General features: G+C 34.8%; 1 protein-coding gene across 2 annotated transcripts in view; it reads left to right on the forward strand.

Annotated features, from left to right (window-relative positions):
- LOC114649689 (beta-1 adrenergic receptor-like) overlaps positions 1-23155 on the forward strand; it is a 69437-nt gene that overhangs the window by 39917 nt on the left and 6365 nt on the right. The gene's annotated exons all lie outside the window — the stretch shown is intronic.

A 23155-nucleotide genomic window follows, 5' to 3' on the forward strand; every position in this document is an offset into this window, starting at 1 on the left:
AAATATTTTTTGCCCCTCTTTGCAGCTTCTGTTTTAGATCCTTATTTATCCACTAGAGAGTTTCTCTTCTAATTCCTTACTGATTCTAAATTATGGGATGAACTTGTCTTGTACTGTATAAAAGAATTTTAAAACTACTCCACCGTTTTTTCAACTGTCTCCAGAGTTTGACAAACGTTATGCTAGTTTAGACTTTGCTGATTTGTTGGTAAATTTATAATAAAATCCATGAAAGTTTCTTCACATGGATGGCTACATGGAGCATCTGAGGATGTGATGGTGGATAATTTGGCTCTATTATACATTTCACAAGACTTGACATAATCATTTATATTGTATCGTACAGTGGGCCACTTAAAACTACCATGTAATTAAATCAATTTTGATTATACCTGGGAATCAAGCAAAAAAACCCTGAAAAACTTGGATGTCACTAAATTCTGAAACAAATAAAAACCTTCATGAAAATTAGCTGAAAAGGTTTGTCTTTCCTGAGATTGGATTACCACTTTGGGGAAACCTTTGTTTACTTCCATTTCAGCTAAAAAGTATTCAGTTGGAAGAAATAAATCAGTGTCTTGCTCAGATTCTGAATCTTTAGATTAGTGTGATGGAGCATCATTCTTTACAATTTTACCTGAGCATTATTGCAGGTTTATAGATTTATTAGAAAACTGAAAAATCTAAAGAATATCACCCATTAGGCTTATATTGCATTTAAACATTTAGCAGTTTTTAGGTAAGTGAGGTTTTTCTGCTCAGTAAAAATGACAAAATAGTGTTTCTCATCCTCCAATCAATGAGGCCATTCCTCTAGTTCACAATTGCACAATTAGAAATTTAGAGGTGAAGGTGTCCAGTATATCAAGAAATTTGTATGATAATATTTATCTACCCAACATGAGATACGTCTGCTTGTATTATAAAGGAAATTGAAAAGTTACAGTTTTGTAAAAAGTGGAAAATTACAGAAATTTGATCATTTGCAAACTTACAAATCTTTGCATCTTTTTGACAAAGGCAAGATTTGTCAATTAAGGATGATCATCACGATAGTTTGGTCCATACTAAGCTCCTTTTGGGTAATATGATAACCTAGTCCATTTCCTTTGAAGCACAACATCTACCCATCATTGGGAACCTGTGCAACACCTATTCATCATATGAAACCCTTATACTAACACAAACTTAAAAAGGATTATTTAAAGCCTTTGGAATGTGGGATAAAAAATAATAAGGATTTTGTATTATAAACATTACCATTATGTGAACACTGGACCCTATACCCATTTTGTCATCTCTATTAAAATAATGTTATTTTTTGTTAACACATATGACAGACAATAAGCAAAAAATTCAATATCAATAAAAAAAAAAAAGCTTGGTCCGTGACATTTCTTCCAACATGTATTTATGCATTACTGGTCTGCCACATATTCTTTCAGAATCTTACAACTTTACACTCATTTATAACTTCTACATACTTTATTAACACATACATCACACAGGTGACCCATGTATGTGCCATCCACAATTTGAAAACAGTGGAATGAATACATGGTGTGCTTCACTATTAGTAGGATTCCTGTGGAAACATTGTTATGTTGCTTTATGTCGAGCCAAATGTCTAATTTAGTAATTAATTGTATACTTTGAAATATACACTAATAAGTTAGGAAAACAACATGCATTAGATTGCTATTCTTTCTTCAACTGTATGAATGGTTCCTTTCATATCTCCCTAGAGTTTTCACTTTTTCCACAAGTCTTTTAAAATTTAGAGAGAAGAGTGTTTTCCTTTTACACCAGATTTTCCTGAAAACATTTTATGATGTTCACAATGCTCTTCAATAACACTGTCTTGCTTGTACACTCCTATTTTCTTCCACATACCACAAAAGGATTCCTTCAGATTGAGGAACATCCCTAGAAAAATGATGAGTGTGGCATCATCTCTTTAGATCCACTGTTTTGCAGAACTGCCTTCCAAACCCATGTAGAGTGAGAAGGGTAAGATCCTAAAGCAAAAATGGTATGTCAGGCAGCTTTGCTTGTCACTTTTTTCCAACTGACTGCTACATATAGAAAAGCAAATCAGCATGACACTGGTTGGTTATATGTGCCTTTCAGGCAAGCAATCAAGATGGACAACACCCTCAGCATGATAAAGAACTTTGCATATGATATCAATGGCCCTGTCATGGACATCACATGACTTTAGTGTTGGTGACTGAACCTTAGTTCTATTGTTTCAACTGTTGTTAAAGTGATGTATTCAAGGGATTGTCAACAATTATTAAATGTTTCTTAAATAAAGACATTCAGGTGCATCTGAATGTACTATTGAGAACTTTCTTAAGCTACATGTTTTGTATATTTGATTGACACCTTTATCCAAGATAACCTACAAGATTAGGATAGATGGCAATTATATTAAGGGATTTTTATCTTTCTAGAATACTTGCATTTCTGGTTGATATTTTACTAAATTAGGAAATAACTGATGCACTCACATATGAAGAAATGAAAGAAATTACAGTATTTCCAAGCACTTATATGAAAAGATTTATAAAACAAATGTGATTGCACTTTATTGAAATAAAGCACTATTTTCAAAAAGTTTATTTTCTCTCAGAAACATCTTTATGCATTCTGTTGTTTTCACTCAGTTCAAATGAATAAATCAGTAAGTAAATGTGAAACAAGCTAAACATTGTCTATAAAGTCAACTGTATCAGAAGGAGGAACTATTAAACTTTATGGTTTTAGTAAAACATAAAATGAGAAGTCAGAGAAATAAATCAGTCATGACTGTACACAATGGAAGTAACAGTAAAAATGTCAATTAAACCAGGCTAACTGTGTCAAGCATTGACATTGGCTGGCAGAAAACATGTCATATAATTTCTAGTTTTCCACCATTCTTTGGTCTCTTTATTTCAAATTACAATATTTTCATGTATTCTTCTAAAGTGGGCCTCCAATGAAATGTAAGTAGTATGTAAACATCAATAACAAGAAATCTGTATAAAGACTTACTTTTTAGTACAAATATTTTTATATCTATAAATGATGTTTGATTTAAGATGTGATGTGTTCCCTCTTTATCCAATTAGCAGATTCTTTTATCCAAAGCGATTTACAAACGAGGTCAGTATAATTATATCAACATCGGTTACGGATCTGTTTTACAATCATGAACAGAGACGATACATTAAGTAGTCACATTCTTAGTCATATCTAAATTGTTTTGGTATTTAACATTAGAATAGCTTGAATTTCTCAAAGCTCATAAAGTTGAAGAGTACAGCACTGGGATGCTAGCCTAAACTGAACAGCATCCCCCAACCCATTCCAAAAAATACTTGCATTGGGGTGAGATGTGGAGTCTGGACAAGCCACTGCATTACAAGACTATCTTAGCCTTGAACCACAATACATTATCCTCATGAAACATACAAGACACAGACAGATATACTAATTATTACATACCTGATTAAGAAACAATATTCAGCTATCTGAAGGTTCTTGAAATGTTACTAGAGTGATACGCATTGTTAAATTACCTCAGAATAGATCATTGGACATATAGTTTTGTCACCAGTACTGGTCCTCCAATCCTATGAATAATCAGAAGAAGAAATTCTTTAGTATGATTAAGCAAATGTTTGTTTTCCCGATCCTCCACTTTCTAATCAAAGTGTAAAACTATTGTTATGCGTACATATACCAGTACAAGGATATTCTTACTTGCATGTTTTCCAAAGCCTAATGACAGCAGTACAAAATCAACAAAAATGCACCATACTGTCCATCAGATACATTATCAATCAATATACACAACAACACATATAAGATATTCATATTAGCAGTATAAAATTCTGGCTTGCTAATGACAAAATACAATATTGGTACATGAGGAAACAATACAATATCAATTTTCCCTGGAATTTTTCACGATATGATACGATATGTGATATGGTACAATATAATATGGCTTGGAACAAAATAGTATAAGACAATAAAATTCAACACTCTTTTAACTAATCTGTTTAACTTAGCATCAAAATAAAAACATTCATTGCAGTAACAGCACATGCCAAATTTCAGACAATTCATGGATTTTAAATAAGTGACAAAAGAGAAAACACTTATTGTTGTGAGGATACAGTTTAAATAAATAATCAAAAGCACTCTAAAATTCAATTCTATAATATATATTTAAAATAATTCTGTAATGTAGCATTATTTGGCAAGGATACTCTTTTTAAATGTCTTTGCATAAGAACAACTATGGACAAAAAATTGAACTGTCCTGTGCTACTCCTTGGCAACTATTGTTTGACCCTCGTTACCTTTTTGACAAATTTTTGACATGTGCATGGAAATACCAGAAATGTCAAAAAATATCAAAATTAAGATAAGATTTTATTAAAAATATATCCTCTTTTATGTTTACAAAATACATTAGATTGCAACTTAGAATTACAGCTAGAGTCACAGGCATGTGTACACTAAATGGTGAACCTTGATATTTAAAAGGTGAATCAAAACACATTATTTTCATATCTTTCATGATGAGTCAATGAATCAACTGTTAGTTCTTCTGTTGATATTTAAAAGGTGAATCAAAACACATTATATTCATATCTTTCATGATGAGTCAATGAATCAACTGTTAGTTCTTCTGTTGTTAAAAGCATTACCATACATATGACACTGTCACTTATTAAGCATTCAACTGTGTGGGAATGGCTAGTGTACTGTAGCTAAAACAAAATTGCCAGTTAGTATACTATATATTTTCTGTGTGTATTTTTGTTTTGAAAGTGTTGCAATGTAGTTGAAACTTCAAACTTAGGTTCATATGTTTTAGAGCTCAGTGAAAAGAATTTGAACTTCTAAAGTGCGATATACATGTATATTTATGTATCTGTTATATAACTCAAAACTCAGAACAGGTTGAAAGTTGCAGAAAACAAACTGATTTTGCAAGAAAAGGAAATTATAAAAGTGTTTAATTTAGGAGTCAGCAGGAGAATAGTCAGACATTAGCAGAACTGGTACATGGAATTCATCATACATCTTTCTTCACATTGTTAGGACTGAACAAGAAACAATGGAAACCAAACAAGTCATAACTGGATTTTCTTTCCCTCAAAGCTTTTCTGTCTGAGGCGGTTTCAATGCTGCCTTCTAACAAAGCCTTTCCTTTGAGTGGTCAAAGTTCAGAAACTTTTGCTGTGCTTGTGCAGCCTTCTTTAATAGTGTATTTCAGCATATTCACTGCATATGCTCTTCTTGCTATCATCTATTAATACTGCAGTTTGATGGCCAGTGCAGTTTTTAACAAAGTTTTGAGTCATTTAGTATGTTTCATTGAAAAGAGCTGGATCACCGATTCATTAATTGATTTCATGGAACAACAGTTTAATCCTACTGCTACCACCAATTCCAGAAGGTCCAAAAACCACTAACATCTAAAATTAAGAAAGAATAATCAAAATACCCCTGCTTTATAAAAAACAAATTTGTTTTTGATAAATATTTCAAGAACACAACAAAAAAAATAGCCTTTGGTAACCTGTAAGCTGTTGAAATAGGTTCACTTGTGATTCAATGAGAGCTTCATAACTACAAAGGTAACTCAGAAACAGTTCAATTCACTATAACTGGCACTTTTTGAATTCTGAGACACTCTTTAATGCTTATTGTATCCCTCTCTGCCCTGCATATTGTGTGAATTTCACCTCTTTTACTTTTCTGCTGTTCGCATTTCAAGGCTACTACAATGTGTGCATTTGATCTAAGCTAAGTCTTGATCAAAACTGTTTAGGTTCACCTACACTAGGGCTGTCAGAACAAAAGTTGCTATTTAAAAGTAATTCATATTTATTTGAAAAAGATCTTATTTGAAGGTACAAACTGACACCTACCTTGCAGTAATTATGCTGGAATAGCCCCTGGACACCCATTGGTCACGAACCAAATATATCAGATTTGAGAATGTTCTGTTAATTTAACATTTGCTGGTTTATCATTATAGGGTTTCTTCTCCTTTCAGCATATTATTGATCTAATTCAATGGGGAAAACAAAGACCTATTCTGTTGTGGTGCATGGTCAATGCAATGTGTTTGTTAACGTACAAACATGCTGTATAATTTGCAATTAATAATAGTATAACTGCATAAAATGGTAAAATAAAAAAGTATGTGCAGTACAAATTTGTAGAAACATGTAATGCATAAAGAAGAATGAAAGAACATTCCCAAATATTTAGCTGATAGGCAGTTTACTTCCTTACAATCTCAATCAATCAAAACTGGTAGCCTACACTATTTTTTAGATGTGTATTTTTCTTTTTTCTTCTTTTTTAACTTCTACCCTTATTTTACCATTTGGACAGGGTCACGGTATAGTACAGAATATAAGGCAATGAAAAGGTATAGTAGTAAAGCTTATATATGAGGCTTAAAGCCTGTCTTTTTAAGCCCCAGAAAGTCCAAGTTAATTGTTCTGCTTAGCTCAGTGTAAAAAATATCTGTTTATTATTTGGGTTAAAAAAAGTTGTTTACTATCATTTCTAAACATGATGAAGGGTGCAGACATTGGACAGGACTGGAATGTGACATTCACTCATAGCTACTAAATACACAAAGTAATTAGAAATCTCTTTAGTGGCAAATCTTAGCTGGAGAAATAAAAAGAAAAATAAAGCACTATCAGGCTGGAAAAAATACATCTTTGTAATATTATCATAATTTATTTGATAATTCGAGGAATATGTTTAAAATACATTTTTAAACATATCACAAGGTATGTTGCCAAAGTTTCATGAATATACTGTAGTATTTCTTTTAAACTCTGTCACTAAATAAAAGAAGCCTGATGTACTTGCATTACCTATTGATATTAAAGAATCTATAAATTAAGTAAAGGTTGCAAACACAGACACAAATGCCATTTATAAAATAATATTTTTTTCTAAAAGCAATGCTTCTAAATTCTGTTAGTCAGAATCTGTGGTAGATAATATCATTTGAGCAGAAAATGAAAGATGCTTAAAATTATTACAATACTTTATATCAAATACTTTACAGGTACTCTTTTATCATCTATACATGTTGTTTACATGTATTAGATGAAGTGTTGAAAATGAACAAACCAATTGCTTTAGCTTCAATACATTTGCAGAATCCTGAGTCATGAGCATGCAATCCATTCTTTACAAAAAACACAAATACATGCAGTATGCCAGCTGCTTAATTGTTAATAATTCCTGTATTGAAATGCTTTTCAGATGACTTGAGGCTAAAATGATATATGTAGTCATAACTAGAAAATGATGAAAATGTATTGCTTTGGATTCAGTTTCAAGTAAATCAGCACTCGTATAGCACATTTATCAATTTTGTAAATATTTATTTTGCTTATTTTCAAAGTTACGTTCACATAAAATGTCAAATGAAAGGTTATTACTATTAAATGATTAAAATGTCTTAACATTTGTTACAGAACACACTTAAGAAAACTAAACGGATTTACAAATCTAATGCATAAAAATTCATCCTGTGCAGTTGTCATATTCCAATAACTTATGTCCTACTGTACATATGGTGTTTTCAAGCAGATCACCTTTTTTCAGTGCCCTTGACACATACAGTATGCCATTTCATTGCCAAGTATCACTCAGAGGCTTGCTTCCTTCCTCCATTTGTCTCCCTTTGCTGTTAAAATTACATTACATTTGACAAGTGAGATTTGAAAAAAAACAAACTCTTAAATAACTCTTTCTGTCTGATGTAATTTCTGTGAAACAAACTGCATTTTATTTCATTAAAACAACACAATACATTTGAGCTCAACTTGTATTACTTGATAAATGAAAATGGGATTTAAAATACTTTTCTAAAAATGGTTTACAAAATTATTCACTGGTTCTAATGAGCAAAACACTGGCAGATTTTGTCTCATGTAATAGAATGGAATTTTACAACACATATTTACTTCTAAAACAGTTTCTTCATACAATAATATAGATCTATTCAATATTTTTTAATTAGCTTTGTAAGCCTCAGAAATTAAACTATTGTCTTGTTTATAAAATTGCTAATTGTAATTTGTCGCAAGCATGACAATTATTTTGTTCATTTATTCAAAGTAATCAATAATCTGCCATTTAGTAGACTAATGCAGAAGTTTATAATGCAATTGCCAGCCTCATACCTTATCGCAGAGGATATCCTTTTCAGTCAGAGGTTTTTAATTTAATAAAGGACCAGCTCTTTACAACAGATGGAAATAATTAGCTGTAATCACAGTTTCAACTGACAGGCAATATTACTGAAATTATAAAGCAGGTTGGGTATACTGTAGATTCCATTGTTTTAAAAAGAGTGCTACAGAGTTTTGATCTGCAAACATCACAATGTTTCCAAAGCAGATATTGTGTGTTGCATTGTAGTTACTGTATGTTTGCACTTTCCACCGTCATTCTACTTTGTTTTGGCTGTGACTGTCTAAAAATTACTTCAGTGTAAAAAATTACCAGCAGTGCCTTGGGCCAGTCAATATGACAGAAAGGCATTTTATTAATAACTAGGTTATTTAGACAATTGAAGAAACAGACATTCTTTTAGAATGAACTTGCCTGAAAGAAAAATATATACTTGAAAGTCTTGATTAAATATCTGTAGTTCAAACAACCTGGTCCACAGATCAAGACACCTGTATCACTGTATGAAACTCTCTTGGCTCTTTCAAATTGTGATATTTACAGATTAAACTGTAAAGAAAGGGTCCATCATTAAAAACACACTTTAATTTTTTCTTGATTTAAAGTTATGATAATAAAATAAAGACCTTTTTATGGACCTGCTTTCTTCAGTACAGGCCACTGGGAAGCTGGAGCCTAACTTTCTAGGAATTGCCTTAAGACAAAAACTAGCTCTTACTGGGTTGCCAGTACAGGTTACATTTGCCAGCTATCTTAATAAAGTGTTATTAGTGTTACTTAATAGCATACTTTTACTATGGTAGGAAACTGCCACAGGTACAGACATATGCAGACCACACACAGAAGGTAACCCTGTGGGTGCAAACTATGTACCCATTTTCCAGCACAATGAGGTAGTAAAGCAACCCACGAGTTATTAAGCCAAATACTCTCTTCTAAACGCCAAATAATATTACTAAAGTAAGCAAAAAATACCTTGCAAGTTGTAGATCTTCACAATATACAGTTTGCAGTCCGTAATAATTACTAAAAATTGATAACTAAACATTAAATTACTGTAAGATCTGTAAGGTCTCCTTATGTTTCTAACAGGTAAATATTTGTAATACCCTCATATCTTGTTAAAACAGCAACATTAATGAGTATTTGTTATTTATTTATTTTTTTTTAACTAATATGGTCAAGAAAGCGATTCTGGGGAAAAATGCTCACTAATGAGATAAAGAAATGTCAAGAAGCTCATATCATAATGGTATTTTTGACAGTAATCTTTTATCAAAGCTGTGTTTTCTCATTAGGGAGAGGGCACTTCATACAGCAGAGGACATATCAGGGGTCATTTGGCTCATAACCTACAATTTAAAAAAGACTGTGCGATTTAATTCAGTTTAATGTGCTTTTTTATTCATCTGTTTCTGATAAACTTTCAAAATATTCTGCTGAACTAGTTTCACTTTAGAATAAAATATCTTATACTGTATACAGACATACACTCATTGCAACAGGAAGCCCCAAACCTGAAAAAACTGAGTCCTAGCCAAAACATTTCTGAATTTACCAATTCAAAACACAATATTACCTTAATTAACTTCAGCTTGTCTTACATTCTGATACAGTAGCTCTTACTCTTTTCATTGTGTTGTTTCAGATAATAATTACAGTATCAATGCTGCCTCTGTTCTGTGTTCACTATATCCATTAAGAAAGATATTATTTAAGCCTAAAGCTGATGCTCAGATCTGTGCCATCAGAATCTGCATGTTAGAGGACAGAAGGTGGCCTAAAAATACCCAAGGACAACAGTCTGCACTGTCCTCTAGTGAACATTGGCTTCATGACCAGATCCGATAACGAGAACTATTCCTGTTCCCTACCCTTTGTTTTAGGCAACAGGACCCCACAATCATCTTATGGGATTTACCTGGTGGCTTGTAGAGGCTAGATGAAAATGCCCTGACCTTTAAGGTCACCTATGCCACTAACTCCTTGTTCTCTGCTCTAAATAAGGTTAACTGAATCTGTTACTGACTTTGATTGTCAAAATTTTAAATTCATCTACTACCAAGGTATAAAGACAAAGATGTCTTTGAAATATATTTGCTTTTACATTATCCAAATATCATAACTCTTTATAGTTTCTTAACTAATAAAAACATTAGAAAAGGTACAAGCCACTATACTTTAATCATACCCAATGTAAAGGTTCCTGATAGCACAAGTAACTTTGTCACCTATGATTAGAACAAAGCCACTGTTCATCTTACTTGTTGTAAAAGGTGACTAAAGGAAGTTAATGTTAGGAAGGGCATCTTGATGTTGTTCTTACACGCCATAGTGTATACGCTATAGCTTCTATTTTCCTCTCATAAAACAGGACTAGGAAACATGGCAAAATGTCAGGTTTTCTAAGTGCCTTAAATTTGCTAGAATTTTGTTTGATGTCTATTTCCCAAAATTGCATCAATATTTTTTATCTAAGCTTGTGAATTTTACAAATCTTATTTAATCTGTGTTTTCTTAAAAAAAGTTTTTAAGTGTTCTTCTCCAACTTGTTTGAGTCTGTTTTGTTCCTTATCTTTTTATCAGCTGTATTATGTGTTATTTGTTACTTAAGAAAAAGTTAATTTCAGGTAGACACTAACATCTGACAATGAAGGACCACATGAGGAAAGAAACCCTTTCAAGGTATCAAATATCATTTAACTCCTTTTTGTGCACCTTTTAGGATTTGCACAGACATTAAAATGATATAATGAACTATTAATTTTTAGGTAAGCAGTGCTTGGGTATACTCACAGAGATGGTGGCACCCATAGCACAACTTCTAAGCACTGGCCCTCTTGGAGAAAAAAACATATGTGTGCCTACACCATAGTGTTTTTGTTCTGTGAAGCATGACCAGATGCACACACCAAGAGCAGAATACAGATCAGGCAGAACCAACACCAAAACAGTCATGGAAATGTGAAATAAAAGATGTTTCAATATATAAATTCAGCACTTGGGAGCACTAGACAAGAGACCCTCAAAAGGGAAAAATGCACAATTCTCATCATGTGACTGCAGCATAATTAGCATTACATTTATTTACATTTACATTTACAACATTTAGCAGACGCTCTTATCCAGAGCGACTTACAACAGTGCTTAGTAGTCTACGACTGTTCTTCAGTCTTTAAGGCTAGGATTAAATCTACTGTCATTAAACAAGTTACCGCTGACCAAGTTGTACACAAAACCATGCTAGAAGAAAATAGTAAGTTGTTAGTACAAATTTTTTTTTTTTTTTTTTTTTGAGAAAAGGGTAGAAAAAAAAGTATGGGGACTTTAGTCCCCCAAGTGCTGTTTAAAGTAGTGTGTCTTCAGACGACGGTTGAAGACAGTGAGGGTCTCCGCTGTTCGTACAGCAAGAGGAAGTTCGTTCCACCACTGAGGAGCCAACACTGCAAAGAGTCTTGATGCATGTCGTCCTCTTCTTTTAAGTAAGGGTGGTTCGAGACGAGCAGTGCTTGATTACATAATAACATAAAAGGATTGGCTAATGTAGAGCACATATCCAACTCCTGACATTAACTATTTTCCCTACTAAAACCTTCGGTATTTGGCATTTTTATTTTCACTTTCACACAATAACATTCTGAGTACTGTTATTATACTGTAGATTAAACTATGGTCTATTATAACCTTCTATATAAAAGAATATAAAGAGGAAAATGGTACCATCCTTACTAAATGTAACATACTATATAATAAATAAAACAATCTTAAAATCACTCAATACCACATCACCTACTAGTTTCCATCTACTACTTTGAACTGTAACATTCCAGATCTACAAATTATCTTTCCACTTGTCCACTTACTATAAACCTTAGACAGTCACCTGGCTGCAGGGAGGTATAGTAAGTAATAACCTAGCATCATTATGTGCAAGACAAGAACCAACAGCTAGACAGGACATCAGCCTATTGAAAAGAATAGTTATGTGTGCAAATAGTCACAATCAGTCATACCGGGCTAATTTATAGTTTCCATTCAACCTAACTTACATATTGTATCTTAGGGACAGGGGAAGAAAATAGAGTACCCCAAGAATACATGGCAAAAACATGTGAATTACTCACAAACAGAGTCTGTTCATTTGAACAAATCATTCTGGAGCTGTGTTATAACACATCTAACCACTGTGCAGTCTCACCCAACCCAATTCAATTTATAGATGTTTCAATCTTCAAATTCAAAACGAAATTAAACATAGGTGGTGCAGTGGTCTAGTGGTTAGCACTACTTCCTAACAGAGACTGTTTTAAAATATTGCACTGTTTGCAGTTTGTGTGGATTGTTTTCCTAGCTATTCTGTTTTCTTCCCACATTCCAAAGATGAACAATACGGATAGTAAGGATAGTTGGTGACATTAAAATGTGGCTGTAAAGAGGAGTGTGGATGTGTACATGAGGGGGCACTGTGACCAACTGGTTCCCACCTATCTCTGGCAGCAATCCTGAATTGAATTAAGAGGGATGTTGTGTTAAATATAACATTTGATACCAAGGAATGTTTGGAAATCGTCTCGGTGAGGTGCCAGGATTCCACCCTTAATTAAATCTACTTCAAAAACTTTGCTTATAAACAAAGCAAAAATGTATTCAAGGGAAAAAAACAACACCACCATACCCATACCTTATGTCAGCAGAATTTACTCCAACTGTCTTGTACATCTCCATCCTCATCTCTGCATTTTGGCAGTTTGTCTTCTGTTGTGGTATTAGCGGAGACAATATTAGCCTACACAAAGTTATGGGGTTAAGGTTTGCACTAAAATTCTTTGATCACACAGGTACGTTGGAAGAAATGACAAAAAAAGGGTCAGCTGTCTGCCTGTACTCTTCAGCTGTATAGTACAGGATTTGCTAATAGTCAAGATATTTAGGATGTATATGTACACTAATGCTTAATATCTTTCATTGGTTTTTGGTGGTCTCTTTATATAAAAGCTGTATCAAAAGAGCACCAACGAATCTAGTGTCTTCATATAACAAAATGATAATAAAAATATAAAATACAGCATATTCTAGGCTTGTTTTTTTGAGCTTTTAAGCAATGTTGACTGGAAGACGGCAAGGCATTTAGTACAGTAAGGAAAATTTTAATATGACAAAATAGAAGCCTTATCAAGAAAAAATACCAACAGCATATAAAACTGAAACATTTCAAAGGTTCAACTCTGAAATATCGAAAAATATATATTAAGAAGGAGATTATCACAGTTTCTTAAATAGATGACAATATGATTAAAAAGCTTAGCCTTTGTGTTACAAAGAGAATTTAATGCACATTTTATTTACATATTCCTGTTTCAGCATGCAAAGCTGATAGTATCATCCTTTTGGTATTTCAAGAATATGTACAACAGAAAAAAACAATCATTTTGGAAAGAAACAGTGACACATTACATAATAAAACAAAAAAATAAATAAATGCTCAATTCCTGTAGTTTTGCTATTATTCTAACAAGTACTGTGTTTTCTACATTGCTTTCATTTAGGAATCAAGGAGATTCACTCTGAATCTCAATTTTCATGTTTGAAAACTGAAATTATATACAGTTAGTTTAGGTTGTGTACTGACATCTATGCAAAAGGACAAAGGTCCAAGTCTTTAGAGTCCTGGTGCTTCCTGTCTTGCTATATGGTTGCGAGACATGGACGCTATCCAGTGACTTGAGACAAAGACTGGACTCCTTTGGTACTGTGTGTCTCCGGAAAATCCTTGGGTACCATTGGTTTGACTTTGTGTTGAATGAGCGGTTGCTCATGGAGTCCCAAATGAGGCATATTACCTGCATTGTGAGGGAGCGTCAGTTACGGCACCACGGCCATGTGGCACGTTTCCCTGAGGGTGATCTGGCTTGTAAGATCGTCATTGTTGGGCACCCGAGTGGCTGGACCAGGCCAAGGGGTCGCCCACGTAACATCTGGTTGTGGCAGATAGAGAGTCATTTCTGGAGGGTGGGACTGGACCGCGTGTCTGCCTGGGGGGGTTGCAAACCATAATCCGAGTTGTTTTGTCATGTAGTGGGTGCGGCAAACACTGTACCAGTGCATGCTCCCCAACTTGACTTGACTGTATGTGTTTAAAATCACCTGTATAGTGCCCAGACTTTGGATTGACCTCCTGAAATTAATTAGATTAGCTGACACCATTCATTCTTTTTAAAAACAACTTAAAACTCTTCTACCTTAACTTAACTCTCTGCCCCTTCTTTCAGTTTACCTTTCTGTCCAAATCCTCAGGATAATTTGTGTGTGTGACATATCATAAAATACATGATTTGTTCAGTCATTTCTTTTAGTATTGAATTTATCATTATACTCTAGTTTATTCTTTCTTTTATTCTGTTTAATACTTTTGTATATCCTGTGTGTATTTGTTTATTGTTCTATGCACTATTTGTATCATTTTTTTAAGCGCCTTGAGCATGGGAAAGAAGCTATATAAATAAAATATGCATTAGTAAATATCTATATCAACATTCTAAATATACTGTATAAACTTTGTTTTATGTATCAGACACAGAAAAACACAACAAGACTAAAAATAAAACAATTTTATGTAACACACTTTTTCTTTTTCTGTTTAAATTGATATGTACAAAGTGTATATATATATATATATATATATATATATATATATATACACAGTATATATACTCTGTGTGTGTATAATATATATATAATCCTAAACCTAAAAGTGCAACGATTTTATGTCACGCTTTAAATTGGGCTTATTTTAAAATCTACATATAAATGTTTGGTATTATTCTTTTCCGAAATTATCGAACTTTAATGTGATGTTGTTAGATTTTCAGATTCTTATTCTGTTTTTAAATTACAAACTAAAAAATTATCAAGAACTCACGTCCCGTGAGACGAGACTTTGTTGCAAGAGATTTAACCAAACCCGGGGCCGGAATAAAAAGACAAAGAGTAGGACAGCTGCTGTAGCGCCGTGCAAGATGCAGATCATGCAGCATGGCAGCAGCAGCAAGCCAGCAGCTGATTGAGCAGAGAGGAGGTTAAAAAAAAAAAAAAAACTGTTTCCCATTGTATCACCATTTAAGAGGGGGTTTCGGAGGAGTGACCGCGTCTCCTTGGGGTGCGTTCAGCCCCCTGCTTTACAACACGAGCTGCAGAGACGTGGTGGCTGGCGCGTAGCGCAGGCCAGGGGGTTCGCGAGCGAAGCGAGCAGGGGGCAAACCCCCTAGTATACAGTGGAACCTTGGATTGCGAGCATAATTCGTTCTGGATTCATGCTTGTAATTCAAAGAACTCGTATATCAAAGCAAATTTCCATCCATCCATCCATCCATTATCCAACCCGCTGAATCCGAACACAGGGTCACGGGGGTCTGCTGGAGCCAATCCCAGCCAACACAGGGCACAAGGAACCAATCCCGGGCAGGGTGCCAACCCACCGCAGGACACACACAAACACACCCACACACCAAGCACACACTAGGGCCAATTTAGAATCGCCAATCCACCTAACCTGCATGTCTTTGGACTGTGGGAGGAAACCGGAGCGCCCGGAGGAAACCCACGCAGACACGGGGAGAACATGCAAACTCCACGCAGGGAGGACCCGGGAAGCGAACCCAGGTCCCCAGGTCTCCCAACTGCGAGGCAGCAGCGCTACCCACTGCGCCACCGTGCCGCCCCCAAAGCAAATTTCCCCATAAGAAATAATGAAAACTCAGATGATTCATTCCACAACCCAAAACTATTCATATAAAAATGATTAATACAAAATAAAAAGTAAAAATACATAAAACAAATTAACCTGCACTTTACCTTTGAAATGAATCGTGGCTGGTGTGAGGGAAATGAGAGAAAGGAGGAGGAGGAGGGTTATTGTCTAGGACAACTTTCACTCTAACGGAATCCCTGCTATCTGTTGGCTCACTGGAATCTTCTTCTTTTTTTGCGACTTTAACAAGGAACCTATCCAATGACAGTTGCTTTTGCCTGAAGCATCACTACACTTGGACACAAAATTTTAAAAAATGCTTTACGCACTGTAAGGTTTCTAAACTGTTTTGGGATTCCACCCAATGGGACGACACGTGGAAGAGCGTCCCGAAGCAATTGTAGGCTACCAGCGCTGTAGCAGTTCGCCGTAATAGTGAATGTGAAAAGACTGCGGACATGCTATAAGCACCTGCTGTTGATGGGTGATACAAGGAGCATTATAAATGCAAGGCACAGTATTTCTTGGCCACTAACCTGGCCATAACCCTGCCTGACTGCTGTGTCTGTGTATAGGAGAGTGGATGCTGAAGAGAGAGCCGTGCACTTATTTGTTATCTATGGATAACTGGTGCCGTAAGTGATCAATCAAGCCTTAAAGAAGTATTTGTCAGGCAGCTGTGACGAAAGTACATTGCTAAAAAAAAAAAAAAAAAAAGAAAATTAAAAACAAACAGAGCTCTGCTGCTTGTTTGTCATCCCATGAAAAATTAAACAAATGACATTTAGTGATGCAATTCCTTTGAGGGGCAAACTGATGGAACAATAATAAACTAAAGTGAAATTTGAAACACTTCTGTCATCTCTACATCACATTTTCAAAATTAAATTAGAACATTAAAAGCTCTTTCTGTATTTGTCAACAAGCTATTGTATCTGCATTTCAGATTAGAATGGAGAATTAGGTCTTCATAGGAGTGTCTGTTTCTTGGTTTACTTTTGTCATGTGATCCTCCAGAAACACATTTATCAATATAGGTGTTCATCATTAGATATGTTTTCAAAATAATTTGAAATCCAACTTTTAAAAAATACATCTTTAATACTTGTTAAAAAGATATATTAATGCTTATTTCACATTAATTGGTTTTCATCAATTCTAATCATTTTTTCCATTGGTTTATATAAAGCAAAACAAATACATATAATCTGTAAAAAGTCAAAAAGATTTATAAACTGTTCTCTTTTAAAGTATTATGGTTAATGGTTACGATGCATGTTCTTTATCTGTATGGAAACATTTTATGAGTACTGTTAGCTCTAGGGAGAAGTGAAACAGAATGAGAAGGTTAGGTAAAAGAACAGACATATGTGAGCAATTCAGAAAAATCAAAAAGTATTAATATTTTTCTTATTAAACCAGTCCATTGGTGAATCCTAAAATGTAAAAGAACATTAATACAAATATATATTCTGAGTGGCTTTTATACTGATACTACAAAATGAACATTTGAAACTAAAATGTTAAATTCTACAAGGGATATCATTAAACAGTTGAAGTGGAGATATTATTTTGGGTAGAATAAGAAGAAATACTGTGTGTACTGTGTTTCTCAAAACAGAGCCATCCCCAGTTGTAGTCTGCATCTTGTGTAGGATTTAATAGAAACAAAACTTCCTTCTGTTGGCCACTGCATGCACAGAAACCAGGTAAAGCCATCTTTTTATGCTATAGTACTCATGGCTCTTACCTGTTTTAAATACTTTCCCTCAGTGACTGCATGAGACATAAGGGAAAAGAAAATACTATATGTGCAATGTTAATGCAAAAGTGATCTGCTGTCTGAAAAAGGTTGCATTTTATAGCACTAGTATATAACATTACAGTACATCTGTTGCCCACCTTACAATTGACAGTATTAATTGAATTTACAAAATACTATATGCATGTTCCTTTCATGTTTCTGTGACTATAACATCTTTTTTCCAAGTTTACCAAAAAGTAATGTGGCCTTTGCACAAAGTCAGCTACTCCTAAGAACAATCTAAGCCTCAGACATTACACTCACAAATATCTCTTATTATATATATCTGTTTATTGTATTCTACCGTGGGCTGGCGCCCCCCCCCCCCCCCCCGCCCCCCAGGGTATGTTTCCTGCCTTGCACCCTATGTTGGCTGGGATTGGCTCCAGCAGACCCCTGTGACCCTGTAGTTAGGATATAGCGGGATAGGATAATGGATAAATGGATGGATGTTTATTGTATTAGATAAATACAACCCATCCCTATACACAGATATACACAATGTGTATGCACATTATAAAATTACTGCATAAAGACAAAAGAACAGTTGGGGCACTAGTTAGTGTTCCCCGTTTAATGTCTGGGATATTGTACATAAAAAATACAAAGGAAAAAGAATACTTCACATCACTCATGACGTGGCAGATTTGCTCTCCTGTCTCCTACAGCTCTGGTCAATAATGACAAAGATTTGTGACATAAGGTAGTATTTTAGCTAGTGGAGAATGAAGAGACAGGAAGATTGTGGCTTTGACTGTGACATCAGGGTTCCTCATGATAGTTCTCCTCCACTCTAAAGCAAAGAGAAACTGTGTTAGTTTAGATGTTAAATTCAACATTTTCCCTGAATTTATAATCAATCCTATTCTCAGAAAGCATGTCCCACACTCGCTTATCTAATAACAGCTCACTAAGCAAAAATTAGGAACACCTGTACACCATCTTATCCACGGAATTCTCTAATCAGCCCATCATTTCACAACACAATGCATAAAATCATGCAGATACAGGTCTAGAGTGTCAGTTAATGCTCACCTCAAACACCAGAGTGGAAAAAATGTGATCTCAGTGATTAATATAGACCAGGTTGAGCTGACAGAAAGGCTACAGTAACTACAATAACTACTCTCTACAACTACAGCGAGTAGAAATCATCTCAGAATGCACAACACGTTGAACTTTGAGGCAGATGAACTACAACAGCAGACGTCAGGTTCATCTCAGCCAAGAACAGAAAGCTGAGGCTCTAGTAGGCACAGGCTCACCAAAACTGGATAATCAAAAAAAAAAAAAAGGAAAATATAGCATGGTCTGATGAATCTCAACTTCTTCTTTTGGAGCAAACCACATGAATCCATACAGTCATAATGCTTTGTGTCAACAGTCCAAGCTGGTGGTGGTGTACTGGTGTGGGGAATGTCTTCTTGGAACACTTTGCTTAAATGGCACAACCTATTTGAGTACTGTTGCTGACAATGTGCATACCTTCATGGATGTAATTTGCCCATCTTCTAATGCTAATTCAGTAGGATAATGTACAACAACACAAAGCAAAAGTTGTATCAAACTGGTTTAGTGAATGTGACAATTAGTAAAGTGTTCTTCGGTGGCCTTCCCAGTCACCAGATCTGAAGCCTGTGGAATTTGGTAGAATGGTAGATTTGTAGCATGAATATGCAGCGGACATGTCTGCAGAAATTGTGTGATGCAATCATGTCAACATGGAACGGAACTGGAAAGAAATGTTTCCAAAATTTTGTGGAATCCATACCATGAAGAACTGAGGCTGTTTTGAGAACAAAATAAGGCCCTACCCAGTATTAGTGTAGTAGTCCTAATAATTCTCAGTGACTGCAAATGTTATATTAAATATTTATACGAACTGTACACTGTCTGGATATGGACAATGGTGATTCCATTATGACTCCAAAGTCCTTTTTTAAGGTGTACTTTCAGACACTATGCAGTGACACCAAATTTAGAGTAGCAATCCCAGTATAGATCTCAGAGGGACACCAGTTTTAACAACTCAATTTAAAAAGAATGACTGATACCATAGCCCCTCACTTTCAGGATCTGAGCCAGTTTTGCATTCATCTACACAATATCTGCCTTGAATTCCTATTTCTTTAAGTTTGATCACTAGCCTTTTGTCAGAATTGAAAGATTTCTGAAAATCAAGCTATCATATGTGACTCTCTGATCATATGCTTTTATTGATTTTTGGGGAATTTCAACATATTAGTGAAACAGTATCTTCGCCATTTAAGCCCTTGTTCTTGTCATTTGTCACTCCAACCTTTTCTTAATGATTGTTCCATTAATTTGCACACGATTCATATAACCTTACTGGCGCCTTGTGTTCGCATACACTTTTTTTGATTTTGTTGAAATTTGCCACAGATATTCTTCAAGGAAATTTGTTAGGAATGTTACATTTTTAAGATACTTTGAATACAGCATTCTGCACAAATTTTTGAAATTTCTAAATCTCTCATTTAAAACTACTGGCAAATGTGTGAACTCCTCTATCTTAAAACAGAAATATTCAGTGTGACTACAATTACAGATGGGTTTACTATTTAAAATTTACCTCGAAAGAGGTCACTTCAAATGGTACATTTTGTATATTTCCTCTTTTACTCGTCTAACAGCAGTTCCTGACGGCAAAGCGGATGCACATACAAGTTAGTCAAGTGGCAGGAGAGGCATGTGCGTGCAAGCCGTTTGTACACCAGCTCACATCCCCTGCTGCTTAAGGTAAGTTAACGGTAAAAGAAAAAAGATAAAAGCTAAAAGTCACTTAACTAGAAATAAATGTTAGAGAAAAGAAATAATATCAGCATCATTCTTTAAGCACAGAGTGACATTTACTATATGTTACTCTAAAAACAACCACATAACAATGATATTTCTGACAATATAATTTATCAGCAAAGCTCTAGACCTGCTCTCCATCATGACTGGTAGCAGCCAACAAATTTAACAGAGATATCAACAGAGATTTTAACTCTCCATTAGGTACTTCTTTCAAAAATGTTATGTTCAAAAATTTGATCTACAATTAGTTATTAACGCTCCCCAACCAACAACTAACAACAGGATATCAATCAATACTATTTTTACATCAGCTGAATTTTCTGTATATGAAAGCTATTGAACCACCACAAGTCTATTTCACCTATGTTTCTAACTACATGAGAGTAAAGTACTAGTATAAAGCATGTATTTACTATAGTGTAAGAAATGAAATTGCATTCTATTATTACTGTTATTTTTGAATGTTAATCAATATTACAAATATTTTATAAACAAAACAGTAACAACTGACTCTGATGAAGTAACTAAAAAGATTTTAAATGCTCCAACAATCAAATCTATTAACTAAGTTCCTGAACTCATCTGAATGATATGCCTTGTATATATATATCTCTCTATTATAAAAAAATCTTGGGACGAGACAAGACTTTTTTTTCCTGCGACGAGACGTGATCTTTTGAAAAGAGACACTTTCACGTCCCGCGAGATGGTAAAGTCACATCATACTTATAACCTTTGGAAGCAAGTCCTGTGAGACGGTGACTTTTGCAAGTCACTCCCTACTTACAACCATTTTCAAACAAGATCACGGTCATCTAACCTCTTAGTTGTTGGAATGCTTTTGGCAGACACACTTCCTGTGCTGTCAGCTCTTAAACATTTTATACATTCTAGATAACACGTCAACGACTAAGCAAAGAAGAAAGAGCAGTGTGTCGTAAAGAAACCCAAAAGCGTTGGAGAGAACAGAAAGCAATAAAGAACATAAATAATCTATGTTCAAATTCTGAAAATAAGGAAAGTAATAATCAGCCCGTTCCACGAGACAAGACTCTGTGCCAAGAAATTTAACCACGCCCGGGGCCAGAAAAAGTCAAAGTAGAACGTCATATAGAATTCAAAAACGTTGGTGTGATACACATGCACAGCAGGTTAGAGAAAGTAGGAAAATTTGAGAGTCTCAAAAAAAAATGATAGTAAAGATTGCATTAACGCAAACAAACAGAAAATATTACTCGGTGAAATAACGGAACAGTGTAAAGAGATCAAATAGTGTTTGTGGATGTCTGGAGAAGAAGAGAGACAAGGCAGTGAGACAAAAGAACAGCTGCTGTACAGGCTTTTAAACATTTGAAGAGGCACACAAGATGCAGATCACGCAGCACGGCATCAACAGCAAGCCAACAGCTGATCGAACAAAGAGGATGTGTAAAAAAAAATATATATATATACATATATGGCTGCGGTGGGTTGGCACCCTGCCCGGGATTGGTTCCCTGCCTTGTGCCCTGTGTTGGCTGGGATTGGCTCCAGCAGACCCCCGTGACCCTGTGTTCGGATTCAGCGGGTTGGAAAATGGATGGATGGATACATATATGGATTTTTATTCTACATGATCGTCTGACAACCTGAAGGGAAAAAAAAAGAGAACAAAAAAAAAATATTTATATATATATATATATATATATATATATATATATATATATATATATATATATATATATATATCTCCATCCATTTTCCAACCTAGAATCACTTCTATACTTTTAAAGACTGCAGAATTTAAAACCGGGTTTAAAATATGAAGTAAGTAAAGGAAAAAGAAATAAAACTAAAGAAGCAATATAATTTAGTTACCTTTGGTACACAGCTGCTTAATAACTACTTGTCCCAGTAGTCAGGGGAATAGCAACTCAAAAAGAGTGATACAGGGCTGGGACAGGAATATGTAAAACAGCACAAAACAGGAGAGGAAAATGAGAAACAACACTGCTGAGATATACTATCACGTCAGTGTGAGAGAATGGCCATCCCAAGGCATTAGAGGGCATATGTTATGCTATTTGATAAGATCTGATCCTCAACCAGGAAAGGAAATATCCTCGGAAAGAGAATGCCAGGACTGGGAAAAGCTACTTTCTTCTAAAGTGCCCACAGTTCCAAAAGAGAAATATAGGCCCAATGTTGCTCTTTTTAAAGGTCTAGCAGCTACTGTGTATTGCCTCTGCTGACTAAATAAAGGTTCTTGGATACAAGGATACTAAGAAGGAACACTAGCCAGAGCTCTCTGTAGCAAAACAAAGACTACTGCGAAATTTGTCTACAGGAGTGTGGAGTGTAGATGTGGGGAAAGAAGTTTTTATCCAGCAAAGGCCAAAGACAGAACTGTGTCTACAAAAAGAAAAGGGGCAAAAAGAAACAATGGTTTTTGTGGTTTTTCTGTGGATGGCAAGAATACAAGCCATCCCACCTGGCAGTCTGTATAGAAAGGTTTAAAGAGGCTGCAAATACAGTGTTTTATATTTTGTTTGCTTCCTGGGCTTATC

This window comes from Erpetoichthys calabaricus, chromosome 1, assembly GCF_900747795.2.
Source record: "Erpetoichthys calabaricus chromosome 1, fErpCal1.3, whole genome shotgun sequence".
NCBI lineage: Eukaryota > Metazoa > Chordata > Cladistia > Polypteriformes > Polypteridae > Erpetoichthys > Erpetoichthys calabaricus.